Here is a 22,841-nt window from a genome sequence, read left to right as displayed (position 1 = left end):
GGATGCTTTAAGAAATTTTGGGTATAAAACAAAACAGGGTTCAATAAAAGATGGAGCAATGTAATTTGTATCGAGGTCTCTGTAATTTCATAAAATTGTCCTATACTTTTTACCAAAAGCACCACCAAGAAACAAAAGTAGCAGGTTGCCCGGGAAAAAAGAGAAAAGCAGTTTCGATTTACTTTCGACAATAATAGAGCCTATCACAGGAATAATATATTTTTATCTATTATATAATCGGGGTGTTAACTCTATAAAACAAATTGTCCATATTTTCTTTCGTCTCAGGCTAAATAAAAATGAGAGGAGCTAACACAAGGTTAGGTAAATAAAATGCTGAAACATTCATCTTATTGGATCTTGCATGTAATCATTGGCATTAAAGAAATTAGATTTTGGTATAAATATGGACTAGAAACAATAGATTTTCTAGCTAGACACGTATTTTATTTCTCTCATTAATTCCTTTATATAAATATATATATATATATATATATATGTATATATATATATCTAGCATTTGCTCTCTCTTCATTTATGTTTCAGTTTCAAATGGCTTTCTGGTTTTTGTTCAACCTTTCTTGTTACCTTGTTCCTCTTCTTTTGTGTTGTTGTTAATCCTTCTTGTATAACTCATAAGTACAACTAAACAATATTTATAAGCGTCTAATATGATGAGAAGAAATAGCACACGTTCTGGAAACTCATCAAACTCTGAAATAATTTAAACAAATTAGCAAATAGGAAAGGAAAAAGATTTAACAACTTTGCAATATCTATTAAGTATAGGAAAATAGGTGCATCCATTTCATGTATGCAAACAGACTGACATTAGTTAAAGGGGGCATAAATAGTAAAGCCCATTTGTGGGAAAACCTAGCCTGTCGAGGAGAAGGCCCACTACGAAATAGGCTAATCTAGGGTTCGGCCCTAGCACCTTTCTCCATGTCGAAGTGGGCGAAGTCATGAGCCCAGCCCTAGCCTTGTTCCCCACTCCGAATGAGGCAATGCCATGGGCCTAAGCCTCAGTCCATTTTCCCACTCCAAAGTGGGCAAGTCCTTGGTAGCGACTTCAAGACTCTTATTCGCTCTGAAGTGAGTTTAGTTGAGGTGAGCTTCTAATAGATCACTCAATGCCATGTGAGTGGAGAGCACATGGCAACTGTGAATAACAAAACGGCTTACTCAAGTGTATTGCAAAGTCTCTGCCTTCCTCCAATAAGGAGTGACCTAGCTAAATGACAAAGAGTGCCAGGTGGCAGAGAGAGGTGCTTTATGAGCAAATCGAGCCTTTCCTATAAAAAATAACCTCACCTCCCTTCACAAGGGATCCGAATTCAATTACTCTCTCTCTCTCTCTCTCTCTCTCTCTCTCTCTCTCTCTCTCTCTCTCTCGTTTTCTCCATGTTCTCTTTGATATGACTTTATCATTGGAGGGGTTTCCGACCAAACCTTGGTTGGGCAGTCTCACCATTTGTTATCTGTTCAGACCTTCACCTCTCGGAGGAGCGCAGTTCAGCCACAAAGCCCATGTGTTCTCTACATTGCAGAATCACTCCCGCGCATTAGTATTATCTAGTTGCCTGCCTAGATCCTTCTTATTATGCCAAACAAACTAAAATGAAGAACATTCCTATTATGCCAAGATCCTTTAATGTTACCAGTTAATCATGGTCAACCCTGAACCCTTTACTGAAATCCATTACATACTGTGATCTTACAAGTTTTTGCATATTCCCCCATCAATCCTCTAGAAAATATTGATCAAGCATCATTGTTAAATTGAAAAATTAGGATTTCAACTTTCACATGGCCAATAAAATAGCACCTCTCTAAGAAGAATAACAAAATATGAATAGAATTTATATTCAAAATGAGGTGGCTTTTCTGTATCGTTCCTTCAATTCCAATAAAAAAAAAACACTTATTATTGTCTTTATAATTTCAAAAATGTCATTGATAAGTCTATCTCGATGTGTTCTTTTGTACAAATTTTTTGTTTGCAAACTTGTTTTGCATATTATGAAAGCAGTTCACGCCCACTTTATCAAAATCCAATTGTCTTTCTTACTTTTGAACATTATCATTTAAATCAAATTTTGAACTCAGAACTCTCCAACTCTCAAACTTGAGTTCAAAAACATATTGAATATTTATTCAAAACATAGTTCCAAATCTCCTATTGCTAAAAACCACTTTGTTAAGACCCACCCAAAGAAGCTGATCATTATCAATAACCTCTAAACAACCATCACTCCACAAGAAGGTTTCTCTATTTGTATACTAGAAGTATTAAGAAGCACTCCTAGAACACTAAAGACTCCGACTAAAATTGCTATTGTTAGTGTGTTACAAGGCATCCTATGTTGTCATTGCAATTTTTACGAACATGTGCCAGGCATAATGTGTCATTTTTTTTTAGTGGGTACAAACGATCTATTTTTGTCAACAATTTTAACATAAAATCAACAACCAAGAGTTAGAGAAATAAAATTAATATCTATTCCTCTAGATTATGAACAAGAGTCAGAGAATTAAAATTAATAATCATATGGTTTAATCACAAAAGCTCCACTACGGGGCTTTACATATAACACGTGTATACAGAAGATCTAGAATTAACAGAAGAAACAAAATTGAATTGCATTAATTGAAGAACAGAAATGATCAGAGATAGAATTTACCTTTCAAAAATATCAAGGGGGCGTAGAATCAATCCATCAATCCAAACCCTATGGCCTCAATTCAAACCCTAGTAGACAGTAAATCAAATGGAAGATTACTCTTTGAGCATTAAATAATTTCTCAATTTCTACACAAACGATATTTATAAAATAAATAAATAGATTCATTTAATAAAATTAATATGATTTTTATTCACATGCTCAACAAGCAACTACGTCAATTGGATAAACAACCATATCAATGCTTCTTGGTGTGGAAAATAATCAATAAACAAACATATCAATGCTTCTTGGCGTGGAAAATTAAAAAAATTGATTAGTTTGATACCAATCTGACAGGAAATCAAAACAAAAGTGGTTATACTATTGTGCCTTATGTTTTGAATTTGGAAGGATGATGAGGGAATAGGGGATTATGAAGCTTTAACAAAAATCAGAGCCTCTGTTAGTGATTTAAGCATAAGATTTGAAAAATCTAGAAATCCCCTAGATGTTGATTTGTGATTATGTATTAATTTTAAGCAGAATATAACAATCTCAATCAAACAATCAAAACAAAGAGACACAATGATTTTACGTGAAAAAAACCACAATTGGACACCTCCAACTGTGATAAAAAAACCACGGGCAACAGCCACAAAACAATCCACTAAGAAGATTTAAAGGAATTACACAGGTATACTCTCAATTACCTAGCGAATCCACGCCTAATTGAACCAACCTCTATGTGCCTCTTCCAACCCGTCTTCACCTCGGAATTGTCTTTACGATGAGCCACTCTGGAATCCACCAAAGCTTCAAGCTCGAATTCTTCAGAATCCACCGAAGAACAACTCTCTCTTTTGTAGAACTTGTAAAACAAATAAAACCTTTGATGTATACTCTTTAGAACATGAGTTGAATACTCAATCAAAACATCAAAGAAAACTCACAAGGTATCCCCAGATATAAACCCTAGAACCCAAAAAGAAGATCTGGAGGAGTAATTCTAAAATCTGACCCAACACACGAATTTATAGAATCTGTCCTACGATCTCCGCTCGAGCGCCCAACAGCCCGCTCAAGCGGCTTCAGCAAAATATGCGCGTGATATAACAGAGGTCCGCTCGAGCGCTATAGAACCCGCTCGAGCGCGAAATCACACATCTCAGTACTTTTGCAGGCGACCAAAACTGCTGGAACTAGGGATTCTCCGCTCGAGCGGGGGAATGTCCGCTCGAGCGGACAGGCAACTTGGAATGCATTTTTGCATTAGCTCGATCCCCGTCATAATCAACGAAGTGGCAATCATAAAAGCTTTATCATTACAAACTTCTCTGAAAGGCACAATTCGGGTTGGATTCGCATCTAAACACTCATAGCCTCACTGAAATAAAAGTGCGAAAATAAATACAACTGAAAGGAGTTTTGTCAAACGGGATTGCCAAGAAATAAAACCTAACAATCTCCCCCTTTGGCAATGCCGTGACAAAACACACCTAACAAATAAAATCCTAAACACCCCAACCCATTACAGCCAACAAAAGCCAACTTCTCTTTCAAGGTCTTGATCTGCAAAACAGTTATTAGTGCTACAATCTCCAAAACAACTATTAGTCTCACAAGAGTATATAAAAAAAAAACAATAGACATATGACATGATTTTCTTGAAACATGAGATGGAAAACATGAATAGATGAAAATTAAGACTCATGAACAACAACTCTCAAACAACAAAAGCAAGATCATAAACCACACAAGCAATGATATGACGATGTAAATACCAGGAGTACGTAAGAAGGGCAAACAGTGCATAGCAACATGCAAAACATATAGCCAATCTCCCTTATCAAACATATCAAAGTGTTCATGCTAAACAACTCTTGCAATGAAAAACCAAACTCCCTCACCAACCCAAATCAAGATGAACCAAACTTCCCCTCACCAAAAGTAACCACAAACACTGAAAACAGTGAACAAGAAGAAAACGATAAAAATAATATGGTGGAGCAAGCAAGGAATTTCAGATTTGTACCTTAAAACACACAAGATTATCCAAGAAGCACAATTACTAGTAAACACAATGTGTACAGTCTGTAGAAAATTCCTCATGAAAGAAAGTGATGCATTATGTGAAAAGCATAGATCCCATGAGAAAAGTGTGTGTGTGAAACTTGGAGTTCGACAAACACTAGATTCAATCCTAGTAGTGATATGAAAGTTGGACCTCCGACAAGAGAATCTAAGCACAACAAAGGAAAGTCAAACCACTAGGAATCAAGGGATATTTGGTGAGTAAAGGCAGAGGCTCCCCCTCAATCAATGAATCTTTTCTTTTTTTTTTCTTTCTTTCTTTTGCACCATTTTTTCTTTCTTTTGCATATTTTGTCTTTTTCTTTTTCTTTTTCTTTTGCACAATCATTGGTGGCTGTCACGCTTAAGAGTATGGAAACTGAACCAGAGAAGTATGGATATAATAAAGATGGCCTGGTTGGTGACTCTGAGGTAGCCTTTTCCTCATGGCTAGACTGCAAAGAATTAAGGGGAAAGCCATGGAGATGCAAAAGGATGCTAGGTGGTTAAGAGACTCAACATCACCCAAGATATGCTAGTATAGGTCAATTCCTCTAGAAAAGTAAAAGATCAATGACAGAAGTCCATAGAGAAAAAATAATCACTAAGGCGGAAGACTCCGATATTTGCTAATCCAAGAGTGTGTACAGAATGAGACATACTAATCAAAAAACACGCACTCCAAAATGAGTAATGACCACAGAAAGCTCACATATATCAACATGTAATGGATATTCTCATCAATTCCAATATACACCAAGGACCACTCAAAAATTTTAAGCTTGCAAAACCATACTAAGAAAATCTTTTTGGTTTTTTTTTTTTAAATAAAGCAAGACAAAAAAAAAAATGAACAAGAACACATTTTTTTTTTATTAAAAACAACACACAAAAAACCAAAAGCTAAAACAAAAAAAAATTAACACAAGTCAAGCTTCCTCACCCAAATCTGCTTTAGTACGTACAAAGTTGTGAGAATTGCAGTTCTTGGGTGGTGTCTTGACGTTGTGGTTCCTTTCCCCTACAATAGGAACCCGTCTCGACATGGTTTCCAACTTCCTATTCCTAGGTCTAGGCAAATACACTCTCCCATGCAGCTTATAACAATAAGGGCGAATATGACCATGCATACCACAATGATGACAAATAAAAACAGGGTGTACCTTCTTTTCTTTTACCTTACCAACTCTAGGAAGTTTGAGAAGTCCATCCTTATGTTGAATTTTTTGTTCTCCCTTTCCTTGAGTTCTTGTATCATGAGATGTTGAAGCACTCTGTTTTTGCTCTTTCTTACCACCAAAGCCAATGCCACTCTTGTCACAACTCATTTGTTGAGACCCAATGATATCCTCCAAAGTCTTTGATCCTTTGTTCCAAAGACCAATGGTAGCCATAGCACACTTGAGCTCTTCCTCTTTCTTGACCATTAGTTCTTCCAAAGCAACTTGTGACATCTCAAGAGATTCAATCTTTTCTTTATACATGGCATGGGTTTGTAGCAGCTCATTCCTCTCTGTCTCACAAGTCAACAGTTTTGCACAAAGAACTTGTCGATCATCAGCTACCTTGATGGCATTAATTCTGGCCTCGGAAATCTCCTCCTTAAGTTTGACATTCTCACTTTCATATGTTTTGAGTTTCTTTGTGAGTTTGTCATTCAATTTGAATAAGTTAAGAGATTCCTTATACAACTTTTCATAAGCTTGCTCAAGCTCTTCATGATCACTCTCCGAGGATTCATCATCAGTGATATTCTCAACTGACATCTTCGGAGAATCTGTTTGTCCTTCAGCTTCGGAAGCCGCCATGAAAGCAAGAAATTGTTTATGTCCCTCTTCGCCTTGATCTTCGTTATCACTTTCATCTTCATCAGATTCTGATTCATCATCCCAAGTGATAGCAAGGGCTTTCTTCTTCCTCAACCGAGTGGGGCATTCTTGAGCAAAGTGGCCAAATCCTTGGCATTCATAGCATTGGAGTCTTTCAGAGTTCCCTTGTATCTTTCCTTTCTCCTTCTTGGCTATGGAATTAATTTTGAGTTTATCTTTGCCTTTAGATTTATGAGAATGAGTAGATTCCAAAAGATTAGGATTCTTTTTCAAAAAAGATTTTTTAAATTGTTTAACAAAAGCAGCCGTAATTTTGGAATCTATCTCACAATCCTCATCAGAATCCTCTCTAACTTTATGAGCACTACTAAAAGCAATATCTTTTTGTTTCGTTTTGAAATTCCTGTGTGCCTCATAAGTTTGGAGATTTCCAACCAACTGATCCAGCTTGAGGTTGTCAACATCTTGAGCCTCCTCAATAGCCGTAACCTTTGGTTGGAACCGATCGGGCAAGGATCTCAAAATTTTTCCCACAACTTTAGATTCTGGAATTTTTTCACCTAAATTGAAACTGGAATTTACAATGTCACTCAACTTTGCATAAAATTCATCAAAGGTCTCACCATCTTTCATTGAAAGGTTTTCGAAACTAGATGTGAGCCTTTGAAGTTTTGAGCGTTTAACAGAAGGAGTGCCCTCATGAATAGTTTGTAAGATATCCCAAGCCTCTTTTGCGACTTCACAATTGCAAATACGACTAAACTCTTTAGGTGTGACAACGCAAAAGAGAGAATTGATAGCTTTACTATTTCAGCTACTATTTTGGTAATCAGTTGTGTCCCACTTATCAATTGGTTTGGGGATTGTAACTCCATCAACAGTAATTGTTGGTTCAGTCCACCCATTCATGACGGATTGCCAAACTTTTTCATCAATAGATTTTAAAAAAGATCTCATCCGAGCTTTCCAAAAAGAATAATTGGATCCGTCAAGTAGGGGTGGTCGAACCATAGAATTTCGTTCACGAATTGTATCCATTATCACAAATCAAACAAGATCTCGTTCTAAAAGAATTGAACAACCCGCTCTGATACCAATTGAAAAATCTAGAAATCCCCTAGATGTTGATTTGTGATTATGTATTAATTTTAAGCAGAATATAACAATCCCAATCAAACAATCAAGACAAAGAGACACAATGATTTTACGTGGAAAAAACCACAATTGGACATCTCCAACTGTGATAAAAAAACCACGGGCAACAGCCACAAAACAATCCACTAAGAAGATTTAAAGGAATTACATAGGTATACTCTCAATTACCTAGCGAATCCACGCCTAATTGAACCAACCTCTATGTGCCTCTTCCAACCCGTCTTCACCTCGGAATTGTCTTTACGATGAGCTACTCCGGAATCCACCAAAACTTCAGGCTCGAATTCTTCAGAATCCACCGAAGAACAACTCTCTTTTGCAGAACTTGTAAAACAAATAAAACCTTTGATGTATACTCTTTAGAACATGAGTTGAATACTCAATCAAAACATCAAAGAAAACTCACAAGGTATCCCCAGATATAAACCCTAGAACCCAAAAAGAAGATCTGGAGGAGTAATCCTAAAATCTGACCCAACACGCGAATTTATAGAATCTGTCCCGCGATCTCCGCTCAAGCGCCCAACAGCCCGCTCGAGCGACTTCAGCAAAATATGCGCGTGATATAACAGAGGTCCGCTCGAGCGCTATAGAACCCGCTCGAGTGCGAAATCACACATCTTAGTACTTTTGCAGATGACCAAAACTGCTGGAACCAGGGATTCTTCGCTCGAGCGGGGGAATGTCCGCTCGAACAGGCAACTTGGGATGCATTTTTGCATTTTACTTCGGGGACGCTGCCCCTCGACCCCGCCGTGGTGTTGCCCCAGACCCGCCAAGGGGCGCTGCCCCGTCATAATCAGCGAAGTGGCAATCTTGAAAGCTTTATCATCACAAACTTTTCTGAAAGGCACAATTCGGGTTGGATTCGCGTCTAAACACTCATAACCTCACTGAAATAAAAGTGCGAAAATAAATATAACTGAAATGAGTTTTGTCAAACGGGATTGTTAAGAAATAAAACCTAACAAAATTAATGATTTATCCATACAAATTTTTTTTCGAACCCTCCAGAATGGTGGGGGGATTTGGGAGGAAAATTTTCCGTGGATGAATCATTGCGAATAATGAATTGGTTGATTTACTGCAATCCTAGCCATTGAAATTATTGATTTGATTCTAACGTGCCGTGTTATTATGGAAGACTGGAAGATGTTCCAATTCTATGGATATTGGAGAGGCAGTCTTAGTTAAACCATCAACAATCAAAGGTCTAAAACATGTGGAGGTACCTATTCCAAGCCTCTGAAGTTGACATTCAAAGGGAACAAATATGAATTGAGTCATTAAAGTGACACCCACAAGAAGTTTGTCGTGGGTGACGAGCACCACACAAGAAGTTTGTCGTGGGTGATGAGCACAGTGGTGGTGCCGCTATACTTCTGAGGTGGAGCCACATGGTTGAGGATCTTCCCACCACCACCACCGCCACCACAGACAGAATCCAATTACGATCCATCAGAAGCTCCATGGCCAGGGGCATATGCATACACATTTGAGGAAAATATTCCAAACAACCGCAAATTCACGTGAGAGTCACAAGAACTTGTTTTTACTTTACTTTCATTTCTCAATCAATTTAAATTTGCAAGTTTCCTTTCAGGATCAACAATTTACTCTTTTGTTTCAAGGCAGTTTGAAGTTGTGAATTTTGTTTATAAGTTCATTATGCCATTTGGCTTCTTTCAGTTGATATGCCTCAACTGTTAAAAAAATAAAAAATAAATAAAAAATTGATATGCCTCCTCGTGCTTTTTTTTTTTTTTTTTTTTTTTCTATTTTGTAATTTTTTATTTAATAAAATATTATCCTTTTTTCTGATAAAAAAAATGGTTACATAATACAATATATTTTTCAATGCCAAACTTAGTACATTTAAGTACTAAAAATATTGTAAAGGTCAGTGTATACCTTAATAAAAATATGATGACAATGGGCATTATGTACTAACAATTAAACTCACAAAACAAATAAAAATAAATAAATAAAAATACTCAATAAATATATATATATATATATATAATTTTTTTTTACAAACTATATATGATATTTGCAGTGATGACATTCAATGGGCATTATGTACTAACAATTAAACTCACAAAACAAATAAAAATACTCAATAACTATATATATAAAAAAAAATTTACAAACTATATATGATATTTGGAGTGATGACATTCATTGACTGGGTTGGCACAAAGCAAAGAAAATAACTACAATAACATAAACCAGACACAACACTCTAAATAATCAGAAACAACTAATAGAACATAATTAACTTACAAAAAAATAAAATTAAATAACTTAAAACTTTGAAACTACAAATACTCATTGTTTTGGCAAAATAACACTCTAAACTAAATAATACTTTCCCTCCTAGCTACAATTGAAATGAAATGACATAAAATTAGTTTCGCGATCGAGCAATTCCCACCATTACTATAATTGCTGTGCCACATACTATGGCAACATTCATAGCCACCTTCCCAGGTTGGTGATTGACTCGACCCTTCCTTCCAACTTTACTTCGCCTATGCTCAGTGGTTTTGAAGCCATTACTGTCATTATAAACCAGCTCGCCATTGTCAATGTGTTGAACAATTTGACCAAATTGCTCCTCACTTTCAACATTCTGTTTTTTGACAGCATTAGATTGAACAGTGTCTAAGACACTGTATTCAACTTGCTCTTGAATTTCAGAAACGGTGTATTCAAGTTCTTCATTATCAACCGGCTTGTTATTATGTTGTGCTTTACCAGTGTCTTCATTATCAACCAGATGCTGCTGTGCTTCACTTTTAATATTCTGTTTTTCATCAACTTTTTCTTCATCATCAACTTTTTCTTCACCTTCAACAGCTGTGTCATCAACTTCAACCTTTTCCCTTAGAGGGCCTTCTTCATCATGACCATTATTTCCCCCATTAGGTCCACCTCTACCAGCTTTTTTTTCATCCTCAACTTTTTCTACACCTTCAGCAGTTGTGTCATCAACCTCAACCATTTCACCTGGAGGGCCTTTTCCATTATGCCCATTGTTTCCCCCATTGGATCCATCTCTACCTCGATGACGGTCAGCTTCATTTTCTTCTATTTCCTCTAAACATTTCTCTAACAAATTGTTAGAGACTATAAGCACAAATGCTCCAAACATGTCAAAACCTAATAGATACTGATTGACCTTTCTGCATAATTCAATAGAAAAATGCATGCTCATGTCTAAAAAGACAGTAGGAAATCCTACCTCTAAGTCTGGATGTAGGATTTTGGATACAAAAAAAGTATGATAGGCTAAACACATGGTGAGTAATATGCTCCAATTGTCAATCAGTTCATTAAACGGTTGATGAAACTCTCTAGGATGTGCAGTAAAATAGAGTATCAAAGATGTCCCAACTAGACATATAAGTTCAATAAAACTTTTATACAAAAACCTAAATCTCGGGTTGACAGTGAATGGACCCCAATATATGATTGGGCACAAAAGAAAGTTATGCATAAATTGAAGCGTGATCCGAAACATATGACTATCGTATTTCCCAAGTTTATAATCCTTATAGAAAACACATTTGGGAAATATTAAAAAGCATGCCGCTAGAGAAATATTTGACAAAACTAAGGCAAACCACTTCACACGTTTTCTAAATTTGAGAGGAACAATGGTCTTCTCATCAAGTTTGATAGGAACAATGGTTTCCAGAGGAGGCATGTCAGGCTCTATCTCAAGATTTTCATCTTGTCCCACGGGTAATGGACGATTTGGAGGATTTTCAAGATCCCTAGTAGGATCAACCTCCGTAGCACGCATCGGAGGATTTTCAACATCCGTAGTAGGTGGGCCGTGAGTGACATCCATGCTAAAAGAGTTTCCCTGAAAATGAAAAAAAAAATTATGATTAGATGTTAAAGTAAAAAAAAAAAAATGAACAAAAGAGAGTATCATTAGCTCACGCTAAGATAGTATACAAACCTTTTTCTTCGGCAAAACTGAAGATGCAAACCTTCTGCAAGACTGAAGATGGAGCCAATGACTAGTTCGTCTTCCTCATCATCTCTCGCAGTGTGAATAGCAAATAGATATTCTAGAGAGAGAGGCAGAGAGTCTGGTGATTTGAGCAAACGGTTACTTCGTCTCGCAGTGTGATATAGCAAATGGGCATGAGAGAGAGAGGGGAGGCACATGCATATAAAGAGTCTGGTGTGGAGATGGAGCCAACGGCTACTTGTCTTCCATACCTTGTAGTGTGATATAGCAAATGGATAGTTGAGAGAGAGAGGGGCAAAATATATAGAGAGAGAGAGATAGTCTCGTGGCTGGCGTCGCACATCCTTTCAGAAAATGACAAAATATATATATTAGGGTTTTGTATTTATGAGATATTATTTGGTATTTTAGGATAAATCTTCATGCTTTAATCAGTTTCTTAAAAGTTGCTGTGAACTTAAAGATCCTATTTGTATGTAATAAAGAAAAAACAAATCAGGACAATACACATAGTTGCCCTAACATCAAACTATAATTTTTTGACTTGGAGTCTGGTTGTATCCTGAACTCACGGGTTTGTCTCTCTGGAAATTATTTAATATTTTTGAAATATTCTGTGTATGTATGTTTTAATTAATCATTATTTAATATTTTTTTATATTTCTTAATTACTTCACATAATATTTCATCTACTCATATTTTTATATTAATCATAATATTATAAAATATTACATATTATATTCTTTTACTAATCATAATATTATAAAATATCACATATCTATATTCTTAAATTATTAAATAATTAGCCCTCTCACCCACCTTCTTTCTTCCCTCAGTCTCTCTCTCTTCAGTACGACCAAACTCCACTCACGTTCTCCCTCTATTCCCTCTCTCTCTCCTTTCTTTTTTTTCTTTTTTTTTTTTTTTGAACAAGCTCTCCTTTCTTCTCTCACTGCTTTTTTCCCTCTATTTTCTTTTTGTCTTGTCTCTTTCTTCTGATATTTTCTACTCTATAGGTGCTGTTACTAGGCTCTGATAGAGTATAATGATCTTCAATCAAATCAAATCACTTTGCAAACACAGCTTCCAGAATGAATTATTTCAGTCTGTTTTATTTACGTTCAAAAAAAAATACGTGCCTTTCAAATCATTCTAAATTCATAAACTCTAAAATTATTTTTAAAACATATAATTAAAAAAATTACAAAAAAATTTTAAACTCCCTACTTAAAATATTTTTTAAAAATTTATCTTCCAAAATTAAACTAAACAAAAAATAAAATAATAAAATAAAATGCTTTATATGAATGGTACACACATTTCCCATAGTAGTGTAAAAGCTTCTTTTCAATCTTTTGTTTTTTTTGTGTACTTTGGCCAAAAAAACACTGCATAGGAACCGTACCCCGTCTTTGTTTACTGGTTTGGTTTGTAGAAAAACGCAAGAGCAAATTACAGATCAGCTCAGATTTTTCAAAATATTTATAAATTTATAAAAAAATTTATAATTTTAATTGGAATAAATTATACTAACAATTCTTATAATTTGAGACACGTATCACTTTAATTTTTGACTTATCAATGACACATTTAGTTTTAAATTTTAAATCTTATTCTAAATAAAGATAATTACAAATATCGTTACTTAACTTTAAAGGCAAAGTCGTTAATTTGATAAAATATAAATTTTTTTGACAAAAATAAATATTAAAAAAATGTTTTAAATTTTAAAAAATTATTTCTACACATCAAAGAAAAATTATGTAAAATTGATAAATCTTTTAGATATTTATTTATTTTTATTTTTTTACTAAATTAATTTTTATTATGTATTTGAACGATGATTATGCAATGGGTGATTGTGAAATTTTTAATATATAATCAATATATTTAATATATGAAATATTTTTAGTGTTGCATTTTTTTGATTTAATAGATTGATTTAATAATAATATCAAAATTATGGTCATATTTGACATTTAAAAAAATAAAAACTAATTTAATAAAAATAAAAACAATCACTCATTACATGATTATCATTCAAACACATAATAAAGTCTCCGTTTGGAAAGTGGGTTGACTTTTTGACTTTTTAACTTTTTGGCTATTTTAGCCTGGGCTAAAAAGTTTGGTTTGGGAAGGGCTTTTTGGCTTTTTGACTTTTTTGACTTTTTTTGTGAGAGAAGAATGTAATGATTATGGGTTGGATGTGATATTTTATTTTTTGTGGCTAAAATAGCCTATTTTGTCTTTTGTGACTAAAATAGCCAAAAAAGCGCCGTTTAGCTCTTGCCAAACGGAGCCAAAATTTAATTTAGTAAAAATAAATAAACAAATATTTAAAAGATTTATCAATTCACATAATTTTATCTTTAGTGGATATAACTAATTTTTAGGGAAAATTACAGTAACGGACCTTATAGTTTGGGGCTTGTGTCACTTTGGTCTCTGACTTTTTAATTGTGATATACTTGACCCATATTTTTTAATTTTGTTCCAAATAAGGACAATTGAATATACTATTGCTTAATTTCAAGGACAAAATCATCGATTTGATAAAATACAAATTAATTTGATAAAAATAAATGTCAATTTTTTTTTTAATATTTAAAAATTATTTCTACCCACTAAAGATAAAATTATGTAAAATTGATAAATCTTTTAGACATATATATATTTATTTATTTATTTATATCAAATTAATTTTTACTATGTGTTTGGATGATGATCATGTAACAAGTAGTTTTTATTTTCATTAAATTAGTTTTTATTTTTTCAAAAGTTAAATATGGCGACAACTTTAATATCATTATTAAATCAATTCATCAAATCCAAAATCCAAAATTAAAAACATTTCATATATTAAATATATCAATTACATATTATAATTCTAACAACCATCCATTATATAATCATCATCCAAACACATAATAAAAATTAATTTTGTAAAATAAATAAATGTGTAAAAAAAATTTCAATTTTATATGATTTTATCTTTAATGGGTAGAAATAAATTTAAAATTTTAAAAATATTTTTTTGGCATTTATTTTTGTCAAATTAGTTTATATTTTATCGAATTGACAATTTTGCCCTTGAAATTAAGCAATGGTATCTTCAATTGTCCTTATTTGGAATAAGATTCAAAATTCAAAGTCAAATGTGTCACAATTGAAAAGTCATAGACCAAACTAACACGAATCTCAAACTATAAGGACTGTTAGTGTAATTCGCCATAATTTTTAAAAATTCACAAAATATTTTTTTGACATTTATTTTTGTCAAATTAGTTTATATTTTATCAAATTAATGACTTTGCACTTAAAATTAAGCAATGATATCTTCAATTGTCCTTATTTGAAACAAGATTTAAAATTTAGAGTCAAATATGTCACAATTAAAAATGAATAATCAAAGTGACATAAGATTTAAACTATAGGAATCGTTAGTGTAATTTGTCATTTTAATTATTAAAATTAATAAAATTTATTATTAATTAATTATTTTTTGAAAACCAACATCACTAATTAATTATTAATTAATTATTTTTTAAAATTGATAGTTTGACTTTTGTTTTGTTGTTGTTGTTGTTGTTTTTTTTTTTTTTTTTTTTTTTTTTCCTTACACTTGCCATCTCATTAGTGGTACTTTTAGAACTTTTAATTTAGTGTTCTACATTGGGACTGTTTTTCCAAGAAAAATGTTTCATACCACTAATTCAACATCACTAATTAGGGGTGGGCGCGGATCAGTTGCGGCCACGGAACCTCCAATCCGCCATCTGTCCGCCAGATTGGCGGATTGGAGAAAATCATTCCGCATCCGTCCGCTAATCCGGCGGATGTGGATTGAGCGGATTGGCGGTTTGGCAGATGGATGCGAATCGGTTTGGCGGTTTAAAATTTTATAAATTTCCAACATAATTCAATTTGTGCACTTCTTCAAAAAAAAAAAAAAGTATTACAGTTAATGACTTAAAAAAATATTACAATCACTGCATGTCTCATCCAAAGCAAGAAAGTTTGAAATTTTAGAATATCACAATCACTGCATGCTTCATTCACATACTACAATCACAGCATGTCTCATTGACATACTATAAGAAATTGCACTTTTGGCAACTACTTTTGGCAACGACATCAATTTTTCATCGCCAAAAATTTTTGGTGACACAGTGATCAATTTCGTTAGTAAAAGTATACTTTTACCAACGCAATTTGCTACTGCCGCTAAAAAAGTATAACATTCTTTTAGCGGCAAAATTTTTGGTTGGCACCAAAATTTTAGAACTTTTAGCTACGACGCTTATGTTTTAGCAATACAATGAGCGTTGCTATTAGTGTGCATACTTTTGGCGACGACAAGTTGGCATGGGCAAAGAGTTAACCATTTAGCGACGATAAAACTATTCGTCAGTAAAAGTTTTGCTAGTGGAATGATGTGATATAGTGATTTGTATTTTTTATTACAATTTTTCAAAGAGTTTTAAATATTCTAATCACTGAATTGTAAAATTAAAATGATTATTGAATTAGATCACAAAATGAACCCATTAACTCCAAACACACTCTTAAGTTGAGATGACTAATTTGAGATAATTTAAACTTTTTCAAATAATATGGTTAGATTATCAATTTCAATATGTTTGGTTTTATTTTCAGAAACTAGTTTCAATTTTTTCCCCCCTAAAAAACTAAAAAAAATTGGGTGAAATAAAAAAATACTGATTATTTTTGTATATTTTTATCTTTTACGTCATAAATACTTTTTAAAATTTTAAAAATATAATTTTGATTTTTATTGCTCTCAAATTATTTTTAATTTTTTCAAAAAAACAAATCTAAAAATTGTTTTGAAATTATTATTATTATTATTATTATTATTATTATTATTATTATTATTATTATTACTATTGTTATTATTATTATTATTATTTTGATTGTGATCTGATTATCGGGTGATGGCAAAATCCTTCTTAATATTCCCTCTTCTTTTTTTTCCTCATCAAATCTCTCCTCATCAATCTCCACGATTTCACCCGTTCAAAAAAAAAAAAAAAAAATCTCCACGATTTCACTCTCGCACACCCTTCACTACAAGAAAAATGAGTTTTAACGACGTAATATTTAACGACATTTTTAAACATTGCTTTTTTTTTTTAAATCAAAACGGCACCGTTTCAATAACCAGAGGCGTTTGTGAATGCCTTTGAATGTCCTATCTCTCTGTCTCTCTTAAATGGGTGAGCAACGAAATCAAATATAATACATATTTTGTAGCCCTAATCTCTCACTCACTCACTCAGTCTCTCTCGCTCGCTCTCTCTCTAAACCGTCTCAACGGATCGATTCATCTCTCGATGTAGCCCTAATCGAAGTTCTCTCTCTCGATTCATCTTTCAGATTCAAAGCGATTTCGATTTCGATTTCGAAGCTCCACCGCCACCACCGTTTGCACCGGCTCGATTTCTCTGATTTCGATTTCATCTGAATCTGTAATTTCGATTTTGATTTCGATTTCAAAGCTCCATCACCACCACCATCTGCACCACCACCGCCATATGCACCAGCGAGGTATCGATTTCTCTCTCTCTCCCTCTCTCAAGCTCTTCCTTCCCGTCTCTCTCGATTTGGTTATTGAAATTGAAATTGTAAGCAAGAAACTACAAGTTGATTTGTGTCTGAACACATCATTTTCTTCTTTTCTTCACTCTCTGCTTCGTTGAACTAGATTTAAGTATTTGCTTCAAGTCCGGATGTGTGTGTGTGTGTGTGTGTGTGTGTGAGAGAGAGAGAGAGAGAGACAGAGAGAGAGAGAGAGGAAGATGAGGAGGAGGAGTTGATTTGTGTCTAAACACATCATTTTCTGATCTGTTATGTTGAAAAAGTTGAAAGATCTCTGAATATACACTTACCCATACATACATGTACTTTCCTTTTCAAGATTATCTTTAGCTTGAGGTACAGATCTCCAATCTCTTCACTTTCTCTACCTTCAAATCTTGTGTGTATGTATATTTGGATTTATTTGTGTATATTACATGTTTGTTTATATGCCAAGCTCAAGTTGAAGTTCTCTATTTCTTGTTCTCTGTTAGATTTCTATTTTTTGTCCCTTTTTCCCCTGGGTTTTAGACATAAATAAGAAACTATAGACAAACGTTTCCAAAGGTATGAGGCTAGGCTATGGTAAAACATATCAAGGTTTTTATTTTCAAGCAACACTTCCAGAATCTTGTGCATCACATTTTGAGACATGTGCCTCAATATCTTCTGTCTTTTAAACATAAGCATAAGAGGACTACATGTATGGATACCTTGTCTTGGGCTGTTGTTAAACTTTAGTCTAATACATGGTCTAAACATAAAAAGAGAACACTGTGAAGGTTCAAGTAAGAGACTCAATAATTGAAACTAAGAGTGTTGATTTCACCTTCATTAAGGGAAAACTTCTTTCTTTGCAGCAAAAATATTGGACGCCTTGAGGAAAAAAGTGTTGACATTTCTTTATTTAATTTTAAATATCTTTTACTATTTTAAAGTACTTCATTTATTTACTAAATATAAAAATTAAAACTTTGAAAATACTTATGCCTTGATGCCTTGAGGCTTATGTTTCGCCTCACGAGAGGTATACGACTACCGTTATGCGTTCACCTTAACCTTTAAATTTATTAATTTATACAAAATAAATGTAATTAACGTTTTTTATTTTATTTTATAATTTAAACAAAAAAGGTATAACGGTGAAAACAATATTCCAACTTTAAATTAAAGTTGTAACCTCAAGAACAATTAGCTGAAATTATTGTTGCAATATTTTTGAAAATAAGCATATGGTTAAAGAAGGTGTAAAATGAATGGCCTGCAAAGTATTTGTTGAAGCCCTTACAAAAGGGGAAATGTTTTCTCATAAAAAATACAAAGAAAGAATGATAATTACCCTCAAATGACCTACTAGTTTTTCTGGCGAATACTAAAGAGAATATGAATTTTATATTTCATTATACAACATATCTTCAGCACAGGTATATTTATACACAACAAACCAATTGTAACTCTAGTAACCAGTTAACTAAGGTATAGTCAACATAACAACTTTCTAACTAACATATCACTATATGTAACATGTGCACTAATATCTCTAACTGATTCGTAACAGATTTGTGCAGCTTCTACTGTATAACTCTGCTGCAAAAATGAGCTCAACTCTGTGGCTTTAACTGCAGCTCAACTGCAACTCTTTTGGCTTCAACTGTAGTTCTTCTTCTGCAGATATAGACTGACCTGCTGCTGTAGTTGTAGCTGGTGCAGATACATTATCATGCCCCCTCAAGCGAATGGGAGAGGGAAGAACCATAAGCTTGGACTGAAAATACGTAAAGCGAGAAATAGACAGAGGTTTTGTGAAAATATCTGCCACCTGATCAGAAGTTGGAATATGACAAATGGAGAGTTGTTTTGCAGCTACCCTTTCTCTGACATAGTGATAATCCACCTCTATATGTTTAGTTCGGGCATGAAAAACAAGATTGGAAGACAGAGATATGACAGCTATATTATCACACCATAAAGTAGGAGAAGGAGAAGGAACATGCAAATCAGAGAGAAGCATGCCAAGCCAGCTTAACTCAGCAACAGTGTGAGCCAATGCTCTGTATTCAGCTTCAGCAGATGATCTAGCCACAGTAGGCTGCTTTTTAGCAGACCAGGACACTAAATTTGGACCAAGAAAAACGCAGAAACCAGTAGTGGAACGTCTATCCAGTGAATTTCCAGCCCAATCAGAATCTGAAAAAGCATGGAGGATAAGAGGTTCAGGACTAAACTGAAGACCATAGCCAAGAGTGCCTTTGAGATATCTGAGAAGCCGTTTAACCATAACAAAGTGTTGAACAAGAGGTTGGTGCATAAATTGACAAGCAAAATTGACTGCAAAAGAAATATTTGGTCTGGTGATGGTGAGATATTGAAGGCCTCCAACAATACTTCTGTAGAGAGAGGGGTTAGAACAAGGTAAATGATCATTAGGAGAAGAAGAAGGTTTAAGAGCCATGGAAGAAGAGTATGGCTTGCAGTCAGCCATACCAGCTTTCATAAGCAACTCAGAAGCATACTTATGCTGAGATAAGAAATAGCCCATAGAAGATGAGGACACAGAGATACCAAGAAAGTAATTAAGCAACCCAAGCTCCTTCATAGCAAAAGCACCATGCATTTGATTAACCAAAGCAGTTATATAAGAAGAATCACTGCCAGTTAACAAGATATCATCAACATAAATGAGTAGAATTGTAATGGAATCTGCTGTCTTCTTGACAAACAAGGATGAATCACAATGACTAGAGATAAAACCACAGGACAGTAAAAAGGAAGAAAAGGTAGAAAACCATGCCCGGGGAGCCTGTTTAAGACCATAAAGAGCCTTATGCAATTTGCAAACCAAATGAGGATGAGAAGCATCAATGAATCCTTGAGGTTGTTGCATATAGACTTCCTCCTCTAACACACCATGCAAAAATGCATTGGATATATCAAGCTGCCTAATAGACCATTGAAAATGCAGAGCTAAGGACAGAAGAACTCTGACTGTAGGTTGCTTTGCAACAGGGCTAAAAGTCTCATGATAATCAATGCCCTCAGTTTGAAAAAATCCTTTGGTGACAAGCCTAGCCTTATACCTAGCAATAGATCCATCTGAATTTCTTTTGAGTCTATAAACCCATTTGCAGCCAATAGCAAGTTTGTCTGGAGGTAAAGGCACAAGAGACCAAGTGCCTTGTCTTTGCAAAGCTTGAAACTCATCTAACATAGCTGCCTGCCATTCAGGAGATACAACAGCAGCTTGAAAAGTATCAGGTTCAGTAAGGGAAAAAGAAGTAGTGAGAAGGCAGCCAGCAGGGAGAGTGTGAGACTTAGACCTGGTGAGCATGGGATGAGTATTTGAAGTAGAAGAGGAAAAAGGTAAATCAATAGAGATTGAAGAAATGGGAATTGGTGGAACACAACCAGAAACCGCAACTGGTGCTGGTGCAGGAACAGAACCAGAACCTATAACTGCAACTGGTGCAGAAACAGAACCAGCAACTTCAACATGTTCAGAACTAGAAGAGGGAGACACATGAGAACCAGACAGAACTGGAGCAGAGTGAGCAGGACTTACAGCAGGGAGAGAAGAACCTGTAGGTGGAGAAATAGAACAGGAATGGACTGAGCCAGTGGCAGGCCAAAAGAAAGTTTGCAGCTGAGAAAGTGAAGGAGGAATAGACTGAGCAGGAGAACTAGACCGAGACTGGAAGGGAAAGGTACATTCATCAAAAATAACATGCCTAGAAACAAAAATATGACTAGTAGTAACATCAAGACATCTATACCCATTGGTAGAGGGAACATAACCAATAAAAACACAAGGGATAGACCTAGGCTGAAGTTTGTGACTTGTGTAAGGTCTAATCCAAGGAAAACACCTACAACCAAAAACTTTGAGAAAGGAGTAATCAGGTGAATAATGAAACAAAGTTTGAAAAGGGGTAAGATTACTAAGTTTGGAAGTGGGAAGTCTATTAATAAGAAAGACTGAGGTGGCAAGAGCATCAAACCAATAGGACAAAGGAAGAGCAAATTGATGCATTAGGGCAATAGTAGTTTCAATTAAGTGCCTATGCTTCCTCTCAGCTACTCCATTCTGAGTAGGAGTATGAGGACAACTAAGTTGATGTTCAATGCCCTTATCTTTTAAAAATTGCTGAAATTTATGTGCCACATATTCCTCCCCATTATCACTTCTAAGGACTTGAAGCTTAGTGGTAAATTGAGTCTCAACAAAAACCTTGAATTCAACAAATTTAGAAAAGACCTCACTTTTGTAAGTCAAAGGAAATAGCCAAGTGAATTTACTGTAATCATCAATAAAAAGAACATAGTACTTGAAATGGGAAATAGATGCATTAAAGGGTCCCCATACATCAGAATGAATAAGAGCCAATGGCTGATTTATAATGGAATTGGAAAGATGAAAAGGCAACCTATGACTCTTAGAAACACAGCAATGTGTGCACAACTTATTATCATTAGAACTAGGTACATTAGTAGGTAACAAATTCTGAGATACAAGCACTTGTAGCTTATTACTAGAAGGATGACCTAATCTACTATGCCAAGTGCTCTTGTTGCAGGTAGAAGCAGTGGAAGTGTTGAAGCAAGTGGTGGAAGAAGTTCCAGGAACAACAGATGAAGCTGAGAGAGAGTAAAGACCAGCTGAGTGAGGACCTCTATGAAGAATTTGCTTGGAAAACTTATCCTGTATAATGAAACAATCAGCATCAAAAGTAATGGTGCAGTTGTTATCTTTTATGAATTGATGAACTAACAAAAGATTAGTAGAAATTGAAGGAACATGAAGCAAATTATGAAGGTGAAAAGAAGCACTTGGTGTAGGAAGCAAACCATTTCCAGTGTGATGAATGGGCAGAGTAGAACCATCTCCTATAGTAACATGATCAGAACCTTGATAAGGCTGAAATTGAGTGAAATTATTAAGATCATTGGTGAAATGAGTTGTTGCTCCAGAATCTAAGAACCAATTGGAATCAGGGACAGATGCAGCATAGGCAGACTGATATTCTGGGACAGATGCAGCAGAAGTGGTTGAAGAAGAAGAGGCAACATAGGCCTTAGACTGTGATCCTTTTCCTTGTAAAGAAGAGGAGTGAAAAGTTTGATCCATTCTGTGCCAGCAATCCATGGCTGAGTGGTTTGATTTGCCACAAATTTGACAAATCAGTCCATGTTGGTCTGAATGATGCAAAAATGATCTGCCTCCACCTCTGCCTTGTCCTCCACCTCTGCCTTGTCCTCCACCTCTATAGGTGTTACCTTGTCCTCCACCTCTGTAAGTATTTTGATAAAATCTGCTTGAATTTCCTGAGTTGTTACTTTTAGAACCATCTCTAGTGTAACCTCTAGAATTCCCTCTAGAATAAGTTCTATTAGCAGCATAAGCAAATGGGAGATCTGCTGTATGTGTTTGTTTCAGGAAGCCTTCAATGTGAATGGATTCAGAACATAATAAGGAAGACAAGGCAGTAATAGAGATAGGTTCAGATCTGGTACGGATGGATGTTTTAAAGGCATTGTATT

Source organism: Camellia sinensis, chromosome 1, assembly GCF_055761805.1.
Source record: "Camellia sinensis isolate YWXY chromosome 1, ASM5576180v1, whole genome shotgun sequence".
NCBI lineage: Eukaryota > Viridiplantae > Streptophyta > Magnoliopsida > Ericales > Theaceae > Camellia > Camellia sinensis.
This window is presented reverse-complemented; position numbering follows the sequence as displayed.